The following is a 16,845-nucleotide window of genomic DNA, read 5'->3' on the forward strand; positions in this document are numbered from 1 at the left end:
AGAACTTATGATTTCCAAGTGACCAAAATTTAGAAGGTCCAGAGAATTAATAAACCCATGCTTTTCAGCCTCTTCTGTTTTCTTCTTGATGTTAATATTTGAGTTGAACCAATCCTCTCAATCTGATATAAGAAGCAGTCAAAAACTCAAGAGATACTGGTCATTAATTACTTTAACCAATATTTTTTAAGTACCTGCTAAGTGCAAAGCATAATGCTGGTCTCTGTGTGTGGTCTGAAGAAAATGATTAAAAGTTATGATTTTGCTCTAAAAGTTGAATAACAAAGTAACCCAGTCCTTTAAGAGTAGGAAAATAAAATATCAGTAATTCTAGCCCAATTAATGTAAAGTTTTTCCAAGAAGAGATTATTATGCTTTAAAAGTTGAACAAAGCAACCCAGTCCTTTAGAGTAGGGAAATAAAATATCAATAATTCCAGCCCTATTAATTTCAAGTTTTTCTAAGAAGAGAGATTACTATACCAACAATTTATATAAAATATAGACAGAAAATGCCTTAGATTCTTCTACTGTAGTAAGCTTCAACATTTTTCGAACAGCAGTTATATGTAAATGGTACATGTGGGTTTTGAATCATTTTTAACTGCTCCATTAGGGAGTTCTTGTAGGTGTTTACTATGCAGTACTTTATAGGCAAAGTTTGCCATTTGAAGATAAAAATCTCTACAGATGACGATAGATAGATGTAATACTGTAGATAATGTGATCTACAATGCAAATATCATCTGGAGCCTGGAAGGGGAGAGGAGTCAGGTGTGAGGAACGGTTTTGCACAACCTCATTTACTCCCACAGCCCTTTAACGGGGGCATTATCATTTCCGCTTTACAGACGGTGCTGTAGAGCCTTAGGAAGCGCATGGCTGAGCCAAGTCTCCCCAAACGATAAACAGCCACATCCCAGATCTACCGACTACATGGCATTCACTTTGTCTTTTTCACCCCAATGCTTAATTCTCCTTGCACAGAAGGCTGAGGCTAGGAGTGTCCAAGACCATGACACAACCAGAGCATTGGCAACCGGCCTCAGAAGAACCCAACTCCTTGCTGGCCTTGACTTTCTATAAGTCCTTAGAGATGCTGGTGATTGAGAGGAGGGACTCTACTTTTCAGGCTTTTTAAAAATGATCACTCAGCAATGGGGTGTTTTCAAAGTTCAGAACTGCCCACACCACAGGTTCAGGGTACTGCAATCCCTATCCATGGCCTGTACTTCCCAAGCTCCCCTTCCCAAACCTCCCCTCCCGAACAGCAGTGTGTTAGTTCTTCAATAGGTTATATCAGTAACATTTTCACTGCATACTTCTGTTTTATATCCAAACTGATTTTTCATAGAAACATCCATTATTTTAGAAAGCTCAGGGCAACTTCAAGTTTCCAGGTTGATCAAAATAAGACTATTTTAGCTATTCTAGTCCTTGCTCCATTTTGCAAACTTCCTATGCATTCTTCTTTAAACTGTGTGATCTCTCCACCTAAAAGTAAAGGAGCCTCAAGTTGATCTGGCAAGAAAAGTAGAAGAAAAGCTGCTGGTGGAGGCGTACAGATATAATCTGATCTTTTCAATAAATCCTTCTGGACTTGGCCAAGATAGAAAAACAGATCTTGCTGTGACTTGACAGAGGTAAAACTTAGGACAAAATAAAAATAGTAACCTCTTAAGGACTCGGAACAGTCAACAGAAGCAGGTGGGCGATTTGCAGAACAAGTGAAAACTTGAACAACTGATGTGGCAACAGTGAATTTCCTGGTTTTATGTTTTTGTTTTTTTCTCCCTGTATCTTCTAGCTTTGACCCAAAGGCAAGCCAAATAGGGAAACTGAACAACAAAACTCACAGAATCCATCTTTCTGGTCAAAGGACAGACAATAGGGGCTCATTAGAAGCTGCAGAGTGTGGCAAAAATCCTTACTGTTTTCCTCTCTTCCTTCTCTACCCACCTATCCCAATGCCAGTCACACAGTTGCCACAGTAGCATGAACATCTGAAAATCCTGAGATAAAACCTCTCTCTCTTAAGAGAGGGACTAGGGAAAAAGAAGTCCCACACAAATAGATGGAGGGCTATATCATGTCCTTGATTGGATTGGAAGAATCAAAATTGTGAAAATGGCTATCCTACCCAAAGCAATCTACAGATTCACTGCAATCCCTATCGAATTACTAACAGCATTTTTCACAGAACTAGAATAAAAACAATTCACAATTTGTATGGAAACACAAAAAACCTGAATAGCCAAAGTAATCTTGAGCAAGAAGAATGGAACTGAAGGAACCAACCTTCCTGACTTCAAACTATACTGCAGAACTACAGTCATCAAGACAGTACAGTACTGGCACAAAAACAGAAATATAGATCAATGGAACAAGATAGAAAGCCCAGAGATAAACTCATCCACCTATGGGCACCTTATCTTTGACAAAGGAGGCAAGAATATACAACGGAGGAAAGACAGCCTCTTCAATAAGTGGTGCTGGGAAAACTGGATAGCTACGTATAAAAGAATGAAATTAGAACATTTCCTAACACCAGACACAAAAATAAACTCAGAATGGGTTAAAGACCTAAATGTAAGGACAGAAACTATACAACTCTTAGAGGAAAACATAGGCAGAACCCTCTTCGACACAAGTCACAGCAATATCCTCTTTGACCCACTTCCTAGGGTAATGGAAATAAAAACAAAAGATAAACAAATGTAAGTAATTAAACTTAAAAGCTTTTGTACAGCAAAGGAATCTGTAAATGATGAAAAGACAACCCTCATAATGGGAGATGATAATTGCAAATGAAACAACTGACAAAGGATTAATCTCCAAAATATACAAGCAGTCCTTGAAGCTCAATCCCAGAAAAACAAACAACCCAATCAAAAACTGGGTGGATGGCCTAAGCAGACATTTCTCCAAAGAAGACATACAGATGACCAACAAACACACGAAAAGATGCTCAACATTGATCATTATTAGAGAAATGCAAATCAGAATCACAATGAGGTATCACCTCACACTGGTCAGAATGGCCATCACCAAAAAGTCTACAAACAATAAATGCTGGAGAGGGGTTGGAAAAAAGGGAATGCTCTTGCCCTGTTGGTGGGAATGTAAATTGATACAGCCACTATCTATCTATCTATCTATCTATACACACACACACACAATGGAATATGAGCCATGCAAAAGGAATGCATCCGAGTCAGTTCTAGTGAGGTAGATGAACTTAGAGCCTTTATACAGAGCGAAGTCAGTCAGAAAGAGAAATATAAATATTATCTATTCATCCATATATATGGAATCTAGGAAAAAATGGCGCTCATGAACCTATTTGCTGGGCAGGAATAGAGACGCAGACATAGAGAACAGATGTGTGGACACAGCAGAGGAAGGAGAGAGGAAGAGGAATTGAGAGAGTAGCACTGAAGCATCTATATTATCATATGTAAAACAGATAGCTAATGGACAGTTGCTGTATGCCAAAGGGAGCTCAATCCAGTGCTCTGTGACAACCTAGAAGGGTGGGGTGGGAGGGAGATTCAAGAGGAAGGGGGCACATGTATACTTATGGCTGATTCATGTTGCTATATGGCAGAAACCAACACAACACTGTAAAGCAATTATCCTCTGATTGAACATAAATTTAAAAATAAAAAATAAATTTAAAGTTCTTGTTGTAAAAACAGTGTGAAGGTGATTCTTGCCATTTTTTTTTCTTTCCCTCTTTATTTCTCCCCAAGTGAAATAGTGATGGTGGCCAAAACTCTAAGAGAAACCCTGCATTTCCAGCAGGATGAGTAAGGAAAGAGGGCTGATCTGCAATAAACTATGTATAGTCTGAAGCAATAATATACAGGATACAATGCACAAATCCGCATCTGCCGCAGATGTCAGTTCCACTAAGTCAGTCATGGTCTTTTTCTGAGAGGAAGGAACCGCAAATAAGTCTGCGTGCCCCCAGATGTCTGGGTGGTCTCCCTAAGGATGGTGCCAGCTGAGTTGGTAGCTTTACCTGCAGCTGATGTTTTTCTGATTCACACTAATATGAACCTTAAAGATGCCCACAATGTGTGCTCATTCTCCTGGATCCATCCCACAGTTCTCAGATCCCAGAGTCACCAATTTCAACCTACGCCAAAGATGATGTGCTAATATGTTTTCCGAGCCCAGGACAGTGAGAATAAGAAAAAACAGGGTTAAGCACAGAGGATAGAAAGCAATGAAAGGTATAATGTGCTTCCACCTGGACACTGGTTCACAATGAGCTGTCAGTTTTTTTTTTTTTTTACGTACTCAGCCATGTGGGACACCTCCATACAGGCCACTCTTTGCTATAGCCCGTGGTAGGGAGGGAAAGAACTGATCTGCTGGCTGCTTCCCATCTACCACTGATAAACATTTGCCCAAAGATTTATTAGGGTTGGCTTTGCCTTTTCAGCAGCTGCTTGGGAAACTGCAGCACGTACTTGTGCCTTTGGAAGTGGCAGGAAGAGCAAAAGGCTCTGTGGTTGGTTGCCTGCAGGGAGCAGAGCCAAATGGTCTCACAGGGAGTCAACTGGCCATAGTGATGGCTTAGGTGGAGCTATGTAGCCTATGGACTATAGGGAGACAGGTGAGACCAAACAGTCTCAAGAGGTGCCTAACATACACCCACAAAGAAGCTTTGCATTTTCATTTATTCAACACTTATTACACTCCTATGCACTGTACAGGATCTTGGGAAAACAGAAATGTTTTCTGCCATCAGGGAACTTTGTCTAGTGAGGATAACACAAACTCTGCACAATGTTCAGTACTATGAATTTATAAAAATGCCAAAGCTTTCCAGAAGAGGGTATTCAACCATGCTTAAGAATTTGGGGAAAGTGGTTCCTGGAGAAAACTGTGAACTGCATTCAACTGTGTAAAATCAAAGTCCTCAGTTAGAAAAGAAACTCCTAGCTCATCTGGCCAACAGTTTACTTCAATCACCTGAGTCTTTATTATTCCAATACCCAAGACAAGTTAAACACCACCGCAATCCCCACTTGCCTTGGGCTGTATTACATATTCAGGTATTATTAACCACGTTCACTTTTCATACCAAAGACACTGCGTGTCTCTGAGCCTTTGCAAGTAAAATCCCCTTTCCAGGGTGCCCTTTTGCATTATTCAGGACAGATCAACCAATTTTTCTTTTTTCAGATCTTTGTTTATATTGACAATTTTTAAAGTCTTTATTGATATTGTTACAATATTGCTTCTGTTTTATGTTTTGGGTTTTTGGCTGTGAGGCATGTGGGATCTTAGCCCACCCACCAGGGATCAAACCCACACCCCCCTGAACTGGAAGGCCAAGTTTTAACCACTGGATCACCAGGGAAGTTCCAGAACAGACAAATCTTTTGCTGCCATATCATCCACTCTGAAATTTCATGGCTTTAAACAACATGTTTCTCGTCATTGTCATCACTCAAAAGGAGTCTAGACTGATGACAGCTCTCTCTTAACATCGTTTCCACAGTTCCTGCAGTAGGGAAACAGGAAAATGGTCAATCACCACTGGCAGCTAAAGCTTCTACCTAGCAGAGACATGCATCACTTTCCCTCACATCTCATTGGCTCAAGCACAACTGTCCATCAGCCACACTCAAATTCAAGGGGATAAAAGTTGTGTGCCCAAAAGATAAGAACCAAAAATAGTCAGGGAAAGAGTATTTCACAACTCATAATTCTAAAACTTCTTCATCTGTTGAATTCCCACTCAAGCCTCTAGATTCAGGTCAGGTGTCGTCTATTCAAAGCAGCCTCCCTGATGCATCCCAGTTAAAGAGATCTCACCTGTGCTCCACACACCGTTCCCTTACCTCCTTGTACCACAATGCCGCAGAGATCTCCTCTCTCTGCTTGTGTCCCCCAGACCACTGAGAGCTCCCCAAGGTTAGCAGCTCCTCCTCACTCACCCCAGGGTGCTCAGCACCCAGCACAGAGTCTGATCTCATCAACAGACACTCAGTGCATGTTTGTTGAACTGAACAAAATTAACACCAACAGAACTGAAAATAAAGCGTCCTTAAGAATCCACTGTAACAGAACTAAATGAAGCAACACACAGTGTTTTAAGCTTTCTCAATGCCAGTCTCTCCACCCTCGCTGTTTATCAAATTAAAGTGACACATTCGGGTGACAAACAGAACTTCCCTTGTGCAGAATCTAAACATAAAAATATAAGTAGAAAAAAAATCTAGAAAACCTTTGCCATAATCCCTCTTGCTAGTCAAATGTACCTTGCCCAAATCCTCAAGTTTTTTTTTTTTTTTTTATTCTAAACCAAGTTCAGCAAGGAGGTAAGGGCGTAGATGGGGAAAGCAACTCATTTCCCGAGCTCTTTGCAAAGAAGAAAATCAGGTCATAAGCAAAAGTCATTTGGAAATCTGATTTCTCTGTGGGCTCATCTATTCTACTCTACTAAGTGGGTGAATCCCACGAGCACCAGTCCTGTCTTTTCTGGGCCGTTAAGAAAGAAGGAGAAATTGTACTCACAAATTTCTTCAAGCCCAGGCCTCTTCGTTGGTGGTCACAAAAACGTAGGCTGGGCCCACTATGGCACCAAACAGAATAAAGGCCAGCTCTGCAGAGACCTCCTTGGAAGAAAAGCTATGACCAACCTAGACAGCAAATTAAAAAGCAGAGACATTACTTTGTCAACAAAGGTCCATCTAAGTCAAAGCTATGGTTTTTCCAGTAGTCATGTATGGATGTGAGAGTTGGACTATAAAGAAAGCTGAGCACCAAAGAATTGATGCTTTTCAACTGTGGTGTTGGAGAAGACTCTTGGGAGTCCCTTGAACTGCAAGGAGAACCAACCAGTCAGTCCTAAAGCAAATCAGTCCTGAATATTCATTGGAAGGGCTGAAGCTGAAGCTCCAATATTTTGGTCACTTGATGCAAAGAACTGACTCATTGGAAAAGACCCTGATGCTGGGAAAGATTGGATGCAGGAGGAAAAGGGGACGACAGAGGATGAGATGGTTGAATGGCATCGCTGACTCAATGGACGTGAGTTTGAGTAAACTCTGGGAGTTGGTGATGGACTGAGAAGCCTGGCGTGCTGCAGTCCATGGGATCACAAAGAGTCAGACACAACTGAGTGACTGAACTGACTACAGGGACACTGGGCTGGTAGTGAGGCAGAGGGGATACCTTACCGCATCTCCAAGCAGGCACCCTGCGAGCAGCCCATGGAGCCTGAGGAACTGTGCCTAGGCCACTATGTAAAGTGTGATTCATGGGCCACACCTGGGGCCTCAGTAGCAATCTGGAATCTCAGCTCCTTGCTGCACACCTGCTGAATCAGAACCAGCCTTTGCAGCAAGACTCCTAGGTGAGTATTGGGTACCTTAGAACTAGAGATGCACTGAGTCAGGCTCTGAGTACACTTTATGGAAGAGTCTGATGGGTGTAAGGACAGCTGGACCCATCACAGCCCCATCTGTCACTTGGGAGAGGTGAACGCTCCTTGACCCATGCCACATAGCACTGTGTTGAGTGTAGGAGGCAGGAGGGGTGGAGGGAAAGGAGGAACGATGGATCCGAGGATCTCAGGGTCAGGTGATCTGTGGACAGCGCTCTTTATTACCTTGTGAGGCTCAGCTGGGGTAAAAAGGTGGACAGCCAGTTTACCAAGAGATGACCCGAGAGACCCAGAGATGCTGCAAAACCATTTCCAAAGGCTCCAGACGCTTCTGGCCTCTTGTTCTGAGAGCTGCGGCTGGTATGTCTGTCACAGCGTTCACCTTAGGTGAGGGGGATGGGGAGATAGGGTAGAAGCAGAATTTGTGCGTTGGTTCAGACCCCCCAAGTCATCGCTTTCCCTTCGGCAGATACCGGCACCTCCTGTGCATGTTGATCTCCTCCTCTGACTGTGGCTGATTTCTGAGTGCCATCTGTTTTATGTTCATGGTGTCTCCTTTCTCCACTGCAGTCCCTCTCACGTCACTGCCCTTCACATCACTTGATTGACTGGTAACTTGACTATCCTTTGATATGATCTTGTTTAATTCATCATTTTACATTTTCAGGATAGACTATTTTAGTCCATATAATTCCATCTACCCTGAGATGAAGACATTTCTCTATCCGGCTCTTCCTTCAACATATTCTTGTACTATATACAATGACATTAAATATTTTGTGTGTTCTTTTTCAAAAGAACTGATGTGACACATTGCTTGTAGTTACTTAGAAGTAGCTCACTTGAGGCAAGGTTGGGTAAAAAACTTGCCACATCAATTATCTCTGCTCTCTCCTGTCTTGACAATCTCTCCATCTCCAGTGGCAACTGACCTGCAACCTACAACATTAAAATCGCCTCCATCTTAAAAAAAAAAAACTTTCTTCAATACTGTTCTTCCTGAAGCCTATTACCCCATCTCTTTCTTCCTTTCGGTGCCCTTAACTATCTTCTCTGCCTTCATTCCTCTTTTGCTGCCACCTAAGTGAACTCTCTGAAATACACACTGTGACTGCACTCCCTTGCTTGAAATCTGTGAGATCTTGCTTCTGTTAATTTTGATAGAAATTGACACAGGCATTGCCCTTTGCAGCTGAGCTTCAGCTCCACTTACCAACTTTTATTTCAAGTCATTCCTTTCATGCTCAAATCATACATCCAGTCACATGGTGCTTTCGAAACAGTCATGGTTTTTCTTGCTCCCTACCTGCATTCATATCAATTCCTCTATGTAGATGACTTTTCTCTATTCATGCCTGATGAAGTCTGCTTGCCTCTCAATACTCAGCGCAGTCCACCTCCCTTGCTGAAGCCTAAAGCCTTGCCTCATGTCCTCTGTGTTTTAAAGTGTGTTAGCCATGCAGTATGACCTTGAATGCTTGAATTTTTATTTTGTCTTTATACCCCAGCTTCTAATATAATGTCTGACATATGAAGGCACACAAATGTTCATTAAACTACATTTCAACTGGGTTCCAATTTTTTTTAATCAGTTTATTACATACTGTGGTTTAGATTCCTAAGATGTTAAGAATTCAATCTAGAGCGTCATGTACAGTGAGAAGCATAACTGTCACCAAGCAGTAGCCTGTGGGGCCTTCCCAGGGCCCAGGAGGGGTGAGGGGTTCCTCACACCCCTTCTAATGCCCTCTGCCTACCTCTTGTTTATAGAAAAACCTTAGTCTCCCAGGCCTTCCCTGAGTTCCAAAGGACAATTTAATTAAAGTGAGAAAATGCAGAAACAAAGGAAAACAGTCAAACAAAACAAAAATAATAATAGTTTAGCCATTAAACAAAGTCAAGGACTTCTCATTCCTCTTCAAGGGCTGTAGCTATAACATCCTGCATGGGTGTTCAGTTCCTCAGTCATGTCTGACTCTTTGTGACCCTGTGGACTCTAGCCCACCAGATTCCTCTGTCCATGGAATTATCCCAGCCAAAACACTGGAGTGGGTTGCCATTTCCTCCTCCAGGGGATCTTCCTGACCCAGGGATCGAATCTGCACCTCCTGCAGCTTCTGCACTGGCAGGTGGATTCTTTACCACTGAGCACCTGGGAAAGCCCAGATAATATCCTGAGCCATGAGGGAGAGGGTTGCAGAGCGCAAATTGGTCCATGGACATTTTTCTAATTGGTTGGTGGTGAGGTAACTGGGAGTCAGCATCGTCAACCTTCTGGTTCCAGACAGCCTGGGGTCTGCAGGCTTGTCGGCAGCATATTGTTAACTTCTTCCACCTGGTGGGGATTTCAGTATCTGCAAAACAGACCATGTCTAAATCTGATGATGCTGACTCCCAGTTACCTCGCCACTAACCAATCAGAAGAATGTCCATGGGCTGATTTGCACCCTGCAACCCTCTCCCTCACCCTGTCTTTAGAAACCTTTCCCTGAATACTCGAGCCTTTTGAGCATTAGCTGCCTGGACTCCCTGCTTGGCACCTGCGATAAACGCTGCACTTTCCTTCACCACAACCTAGTGTCTGTAGACTGGGGTTTTACTGCTCATGGGTTAGACATGAGGTTTACTGCTCAAGCAACCCAGGTTCAACCTCCAGGAACACAGGATGGCTCCAGGGAAGTGTACACGTCTGGATGGGCTCCATCCTCCTAGGGGAAACAGGTCATGGAGAATGCAGGCCTCTTAGCCCTGACCTTCCTCTCCCTATCTACTTTTGATTTGGTCTGCTGAAAAAGCAGCCTCTCTAGCCTCCCTAACTGCCAGAGATGAACCTGGATGATTTGACTACCTGGAAGAAGGAAATGCTAGACCTGTCCCCCTCTGGCCAGATGGCCACTGAAAATTAGGCCAAGCTAGAGAAGGCAACTGTGAGGCCTCTACACTTGGGGAATCTGAATAAAGAGAAAGGAACCTGGGGAACTGCAGGTGATTTTCACTTAAAACTTCACATTTGGTTTATGGAGCAGAGCAACAGATTCAGGCTCTGTTGGAAGCTCCTTACAAAACCCCAATTCACTTTGCTCAGCCTCAATTGCCCACTTGGCTGCCGCCAAACTTACTCTGTATGCTTCCTCAACTGCATTGAGTCCAGCTATTCAGAACTGTGCTGTGAGAATTACTGAGTATTCTGAGGACTCAATTCTGAATGTAGCAGTACTGGGGGGTGGGCCAGTTTCTCAGCTGGCTCAGGGATCCCGAGGGGGCCAATGGGTTTTATACACAAAAATATAACCCACAGCTGCCCCCAAGACCAGAGTGTGCAGCCGTGAGTTTCAACAGATGCCCAAGTCTAAGTTTGGGTACTTCGGAGTTTTCAAACTTTCTGATGCTCTGATCAGCCTTCTTGTGGCCAGACATCAGGGGAACTTTTCTGCTCTCAGGAGAAGAAATACCTTCTCTCCACATGTCACACTGGGCTTACATCATCATGAAATGATTGTGAAATGGACAAGAATTTTGCTAAATTCTCAGATGTGTTTGTGTGTGAGCCAGCCTCTTGTGATCCTTACGGCCTCTATGTAAACAATTGCAGTGCAAGCTTTTCATTAAGTATTGAAATACTTATGTTTTTACTAGAGCAACACTTTATATATGTATCCATATTTTTAAATTCTGAAATTTGCTTTTTTTTCACACCTTGAGATATACCCACAAATTTATTTGCTGCCCTAAAATTTCAAATCTAACAAAACTGCATTCATTTAGAAACCATTCATCTATGCCTCGGAAATCCTCAAGAGAAGAATGAAAGTGACATCAATAAAGTCAAATTCCTATTGCGAGGAATGTTTCTTACTCTCGTTCAAAGACTTTTTGAAAAAGTGGAACATAAATATGACAATTGAAATTGATGCAGGAAGTTCTGCATCAGATACTCCATCTACACATGAGGAAATTGAAAGAGTCGAATGCAAGCTGGCAATGCTCTTTGAAACAAAACTATAGCTTGCCGTCCATGAAATGATTGTGGTTCCTGAAGAAGAAAAAGCTTTTCAAAAACACCTCCTCAAAGTTGTCAAACAAGAGATGAGATTACTTGAAATTAAGTCAAAGGGAAAATGTTTGGAGTCAGTTTATAAACAACCTCAACATTAGCCTTCCTATAAAGAATCAAAGATTTATCAACAGCTGGAAAACTGCGCCAAAGTAAACTTTCATCACAACACCATAGTTTTTTTAATATAAACTTAACTTTTTAGTAATATTTAATTTTCAACTTCCCATGGTTGTAAAATTTTCCTTTTATACAGTGTTTTTGAATATAATTTATGCTATTAAATTGTAAAGTGAATTTAGAATAACCATAGCTTTCCAGGTGGCTTAGTGGTAAAGAATCCACCTGTCAATGTGGGAGATACAGGTTCAATCCCTGGGTAGGGAAGATTCCCTGGAGAAAGAAATGGCAACCCACCCCAGTACTCTTGCCTGGGAAATCCCAAGGACAGAGGAGCCTGGCAGGCGACAGTCCCTGGAGTTGCAAAGAGCCGAACACAGCTTAGCAACTGAGCCGGTGATGACAGTCCTGGCTTGATTGAAAGGGACAAGAAAACTCCTCCACCTGACGTGGAGGAGGGGCTACTGATGGAAGTTTGATGTCTACTGAGGAGTGAGGAGGAAAGTGGTCTTTTCCCCCTCCTCACTCTTCCTTTGATTATAAAACTGTAGCACCCTAAATTCTTGGGGCAAGGCACCCTCCCACCCCACCCACATTTCTGCCCATGAGGAAGAAAAGACTAAAGGTAAAGGAACTATACATTGCCCTGTCTTGCCTTTTTTTTTCAGGTCATCATTTTTTAGCTCAAATGGTTGGCTGATCCAAGGAAATAACATGGGGAAGATAGGATTTCTTTGTCGTCCTTATTTCTTTGGATACCTTTGCCTTCTTCCCACGTTGGAAGCAAGTTCTGGTTAGAGCAGCAGTTCTCCAGGCTATCAGCATCCCCACTTCATTGTAGAGGTAACACTCTTACCTTGTACTTACTCATCTGGAACTTTCATGCATAGTGAGCCCCCCGGAGTTCTGTGCTAGAGAACTCTTTGAACACTATGGGTGAATGAGACAACAGAGAACAGACACACTCACACAGTAAGCATCTCATCTGCTCGTGGGTGAATTCCACTATTGCATCAGGCTTTACTTGCGAAACCCAAGTTCAAAGGCGCAATTACCAAACATTTTGTTGTTGTTGTTGTTCTACTACTCACTTTAAAAAAAAAACTGAAGTATAGTTGATTTACAATGTTGTGTTAGTTTCAAGTGTACAGCAAAGTGATTTGGTCATATATTCTTTTTCAGATAGTTTTCCCTTACAGGTTATTACAAAATATTAAGTATAGTTCCCTGTGCTATAGAGTACTCTTGCCTGGAAAATCCCATGAACAGAGGAGCCTGGTAGGCTGCAGTCCATGGGGTCTCAAAGAGTCGGACACGACTGAGTGACTTCACTTTCACTTTTCACTTTCATGCATTGGAGAAGGAAATGGCAACCCACTCCAGTGTTCTTGCCTGGAGAATCCCAGGGACGGCGGAGCCTGGTGGGCTGTTGTCTATGGGGTTGCACAGAGTCGGACACAACTGAAGCAACTTAGCAGCAGCAGCAGGTATATAGTAAGTCCTATTTTTTTTTATATAGTAGTATGTATAGCTTAATTCCAAATTCCTAATTTATCCCTCCCTTCTTTTGCCTTTTGATAACCCCATTTGTTTACTATGTCTGTAAGTCCATTTCTGTTTTGTATGTAAGTCCATTTGTATCAGTTTTTTTTTTAGATTCCACATATAGGTGATATCATACGACGTTTGTGTTTCTCTGGCTTATTGCACTTAGTATGATATTCTCTAGGTCCTTCCGTGTTGCTATAAACGGCATTATTTCATTCAAGACAGTGATGGCAGAGCATCAAACCATCGTGGGACTCTCCTGAGTGTGGTAACCTGAGCAACTGCACAAGTTATCACAGAGCTGACTCTGACTTAGGTATTTAAACGAAGAGGGGTAAAATGTGAGGTTATGAAGGGAATTGCGGTCTGAGAGAATCAGGTAAGGTGGACAGATGCAGGGGTGGGGAGGTAGGGATGGAGGATGGGGGGATGGAGGGTGGAGGGGGAGGCACACATTCAGTACCATATAAATGTAAGGGGAACTCATTGTCCTTCTCAAGAGAGAATGACTTTGGATCCATGTCACTGTCAACGGTCCAGGGATCTAGCTGACTGGGAACAGATTATTATCTTGAGAAAGTTGCCCTCAACATCTAAACATCGAGGCAAGGCAGTTGTTTGTTTTTTCGTTATTAAAAATAAGCTTAAAGTCATACATAAGAATAAAAATAAATGTGAGATTGTTTTATTTTTATATGCTATATTTTCTCTCAAAACAAAAAACCTTTTCATGAAAGCTGTATATGTTTTTGATCAGTGCAATAAAAGTATCAGAAGATAATTTTCAGTTTTTGATTATCTAAAAGACATTTGAGTTTCTTTAATAAAATTGTAAAGAAATATTTCCACTTGTTGGTTAGTTTTTTTAATATGAAACTATGTTTCTTAAATCATATTGCTATTACTCTCTCTCTCCCCTTGGTTATTACTGTGAAATATTGAGGCACAAAGCCCAGCCTGTTGTGGATGGTTTTGTAACAAAACTAATATTTTGTGAAAGAGTAATCTATCTTTGCTTTCCAAATTAGTAACATGTGAGCTAAAATTGGGCCTCATTTCTACTTGTGCTATCCAAACTAGGAGAAAATTCTTATGAAGCTCCATTATCAGATATAAAATACATTCACTGTTTGTCTAGCAATTAGACATTGTATTTATACCTTAAAATAATATAAGAATTCACTATTTAATTTTTTGATATAAATTTAAAATATTATGTCAATTACTTCATAATGTGTCTTTTAATATACCAAGTTGATGTGTCAAAGTTCAAAACTAAATTCTAATATTTGACATGAAAGCGTAATTTGTAAATTTTTACCTTTTAATATTAAATTGAAATTATGCAAGTAATGTATGAGTCCTTACTCATTGTAAAAGATGCAAACAATACAGGTAAATAGCCGTCCTCCCTAACAATACCCCTCCAGAGGTGACAATTCTCATGTGTTACCCGAATCATTTAAATTATTTTATTTGCATTTATATCACTATGTGCATACAGAAATTTGGACTTTAAAAAAAATATAAGTGATGTTATTTCATGCTAACTTCTGAAATTTGCTTTCATTTTGAATTATCAATGTCAGAAGATTGTAAGCAGGTGATATGTATATACATAGATTTAACAGATTCTTTTGGACTTCCCTGGTGGTCTAGAGGTTGGGAGTCTGCCTGCCAAAGCACAGGACACACGTGGGTTAAATTCCTGGTCTGGGAAGGTTCCACATACTGCAGACTAAGCCCATGCACCACAATTACTGAGGCCTGCATGCCCTAGAGCCCATGCTCTGCAACAAGAGAAGCCACCTCAAGGAGAAGCCCACACACTGCAAGTAAAGAGGAACTCCAGCTTGCCAAAGTTAGAGAAAGCCTGCCTGTACCAAAGAAGGCCCAGTGCAGCCCAAAATAAATAAATAAATAATTTTTTCTTTTTGAGAACTAAAATTATATGACATTTTTATTTTAGGCTGAAAAAACGAAAATGAGCAAACAAGCAAACAACTTGAAATAGGCTTGTCAAATGATGTAAATTCATCCTTTCCAGGAAAGCAGAAGGTAGATCAGTGCAGGTTATCCCCAAAGCCACATACATCCTGCTTCACTGCTGCTTGCAGTCTGCTGGATTTTGATCCTTCTTTGGGTCATAGTCTGGATCGTTTTCCTCATCTCCTTCTTCTTCCCCTTCCTCATCTGCTTCTTCACCTTCTTCATCATAATCATTGTCATCATCTTCAATAGCTTCTCCATTAAAGTATAACACTGATCTTGGGATTATACGCTCATGTAAAAAGTGACCAATTTCAAAGTCTGCAGGGAGGATAGCTTCAGAATCATCATCCAGATCTCCACTCTCAGGAACTTCAGGAGGGGCAAAAAAATTAAAGAAAGAGTCATTAGAAACTGTTTTGGTCACAGTACAAACTGTCCCACGTCCCTTGTGTTTCTGCTGCTTCCTAATTGTTTTCAAAGTGACATTCTTCCCTTTTTTCCAATCTATCTGGCACCCTGTACAACCCATAATTTCTGGTCCATCAAAAGAAAACAGATCAGAATCATCTGGTTCTGACCTCATCCTATATGTCAACACTTCATTTGTGAAATATTCATTGGGTTCAAAGTGAAATTCTAAGACAAAACTCATAGGTTGACCAGCATCTGAGAACTTCACTTTAATATCTTTCAAGGGCTTCAGAATAGGTTCATCATGTTCACTGAGCAAGTCAACATTCTTAAAAACGGTCAACCAGAACTCAGGAATTCCCTTGGGATCTTCTTTTTCTTCATCCTTTCTCTCATCTTCAATCTTGGCCTTTTCTTTTAGCTCCTCCGAAATTTCATCTTCCTCATCTGGTTTCCATTCACGTTCTTCTTCTGTAGGTTCATAAATGGCATTAATGATCTCAAATCGCTCATCAAACAGAGGCTGATAAAGAACAGTATACTTTCTTTCAAGATCATGAACTTCCTCGTAGAATTTGGCTTCTATCTGTGCACATTTAACTTGAAGGTTTTTAAGAGCATTCACTCGTCTTTTAACTACCCTAGGCAAGCTTTCAATGTATCCTGTTGGTGTTTCTACCAGACCATCAAGTCTTTCTTTGAAGGGCTGCAAGAATCTGAGGATTTTGCATCATCTGAACAGTCAGCTGACGCGCTTTGATTTTTGTTTCTTCACCAGTCTCTTCTTCTATTTCTTCAACATCACCCAAATCTTGATCAAGTTCAGACTGTTCTTTGTTGTCGATGTCTGCCATGTTGTACAAATGCCAAATATTGGTGGCGAGCGCGGGGAGCCGGGCGGCCCGAGCTGCACGGGCAGTGACTCAGGGCGGCGGCGGGAGGAGCAGGAGGCGGCGCCGCGAGCAGATGGCGCTAAAAAGGATAAATTTTTTTTTAACAAACATATTCTTTTGACTCTGCCAGTCCTCAGATATTTCATTATTCATTTATCCCCTTCCTAATAATATTCTGATTGTTTCCAATTTGTCACTCCACATACAACACAATAGTAAACAACCTTGCCCATCATGCAAAGGTATTTTCAAGGATACAGGGTAAACAAATTAGAACTCATAGGTCATAAGGGATGTACTTAAAATTTTTTATGGATCCTGTCAAATTATTCTCCAAGAAGATTTTACCACTTTATATTCATGTTCCAGTATCCATGCCAAAACTTGTTACTGTGAATCTTTTAAAGCATTGGAAATAAAGTG

The 16,845-nt window shown here is 41.3% G+C and overlaps 1 pseudogene; it reads right to left on the bottom strand.

The window, feature by feature from the left end:
* Positions 1 to 15,068: 15,068 nt before the first annotated feature.
* On the bottom strand, positions 15,069 to 16,505 carry LOC136148463 (nucleosome assembly protein 1-like 1; annotated as a pseudogene).
* Positions 16,506 to 16,845: the final 340 nt, after the last annotated feature.

The sequence above is a fragment of the Muntiacus reevesi genome, chromosome 17 (genome assembly GCF_963930625.1).
Source record: "Muntiacus reevesi chromosome 17, mMunRee1.1, whole genome shotgun sequence".
In the NCBI taxonomy this organism is placed as follows: domain Eukaryota; kingdom Metazoa; phylum Chordata; class Mammalia; order Artiodactyla; family Cervidae; genus Muntiacus; species Muntiacus reevesi.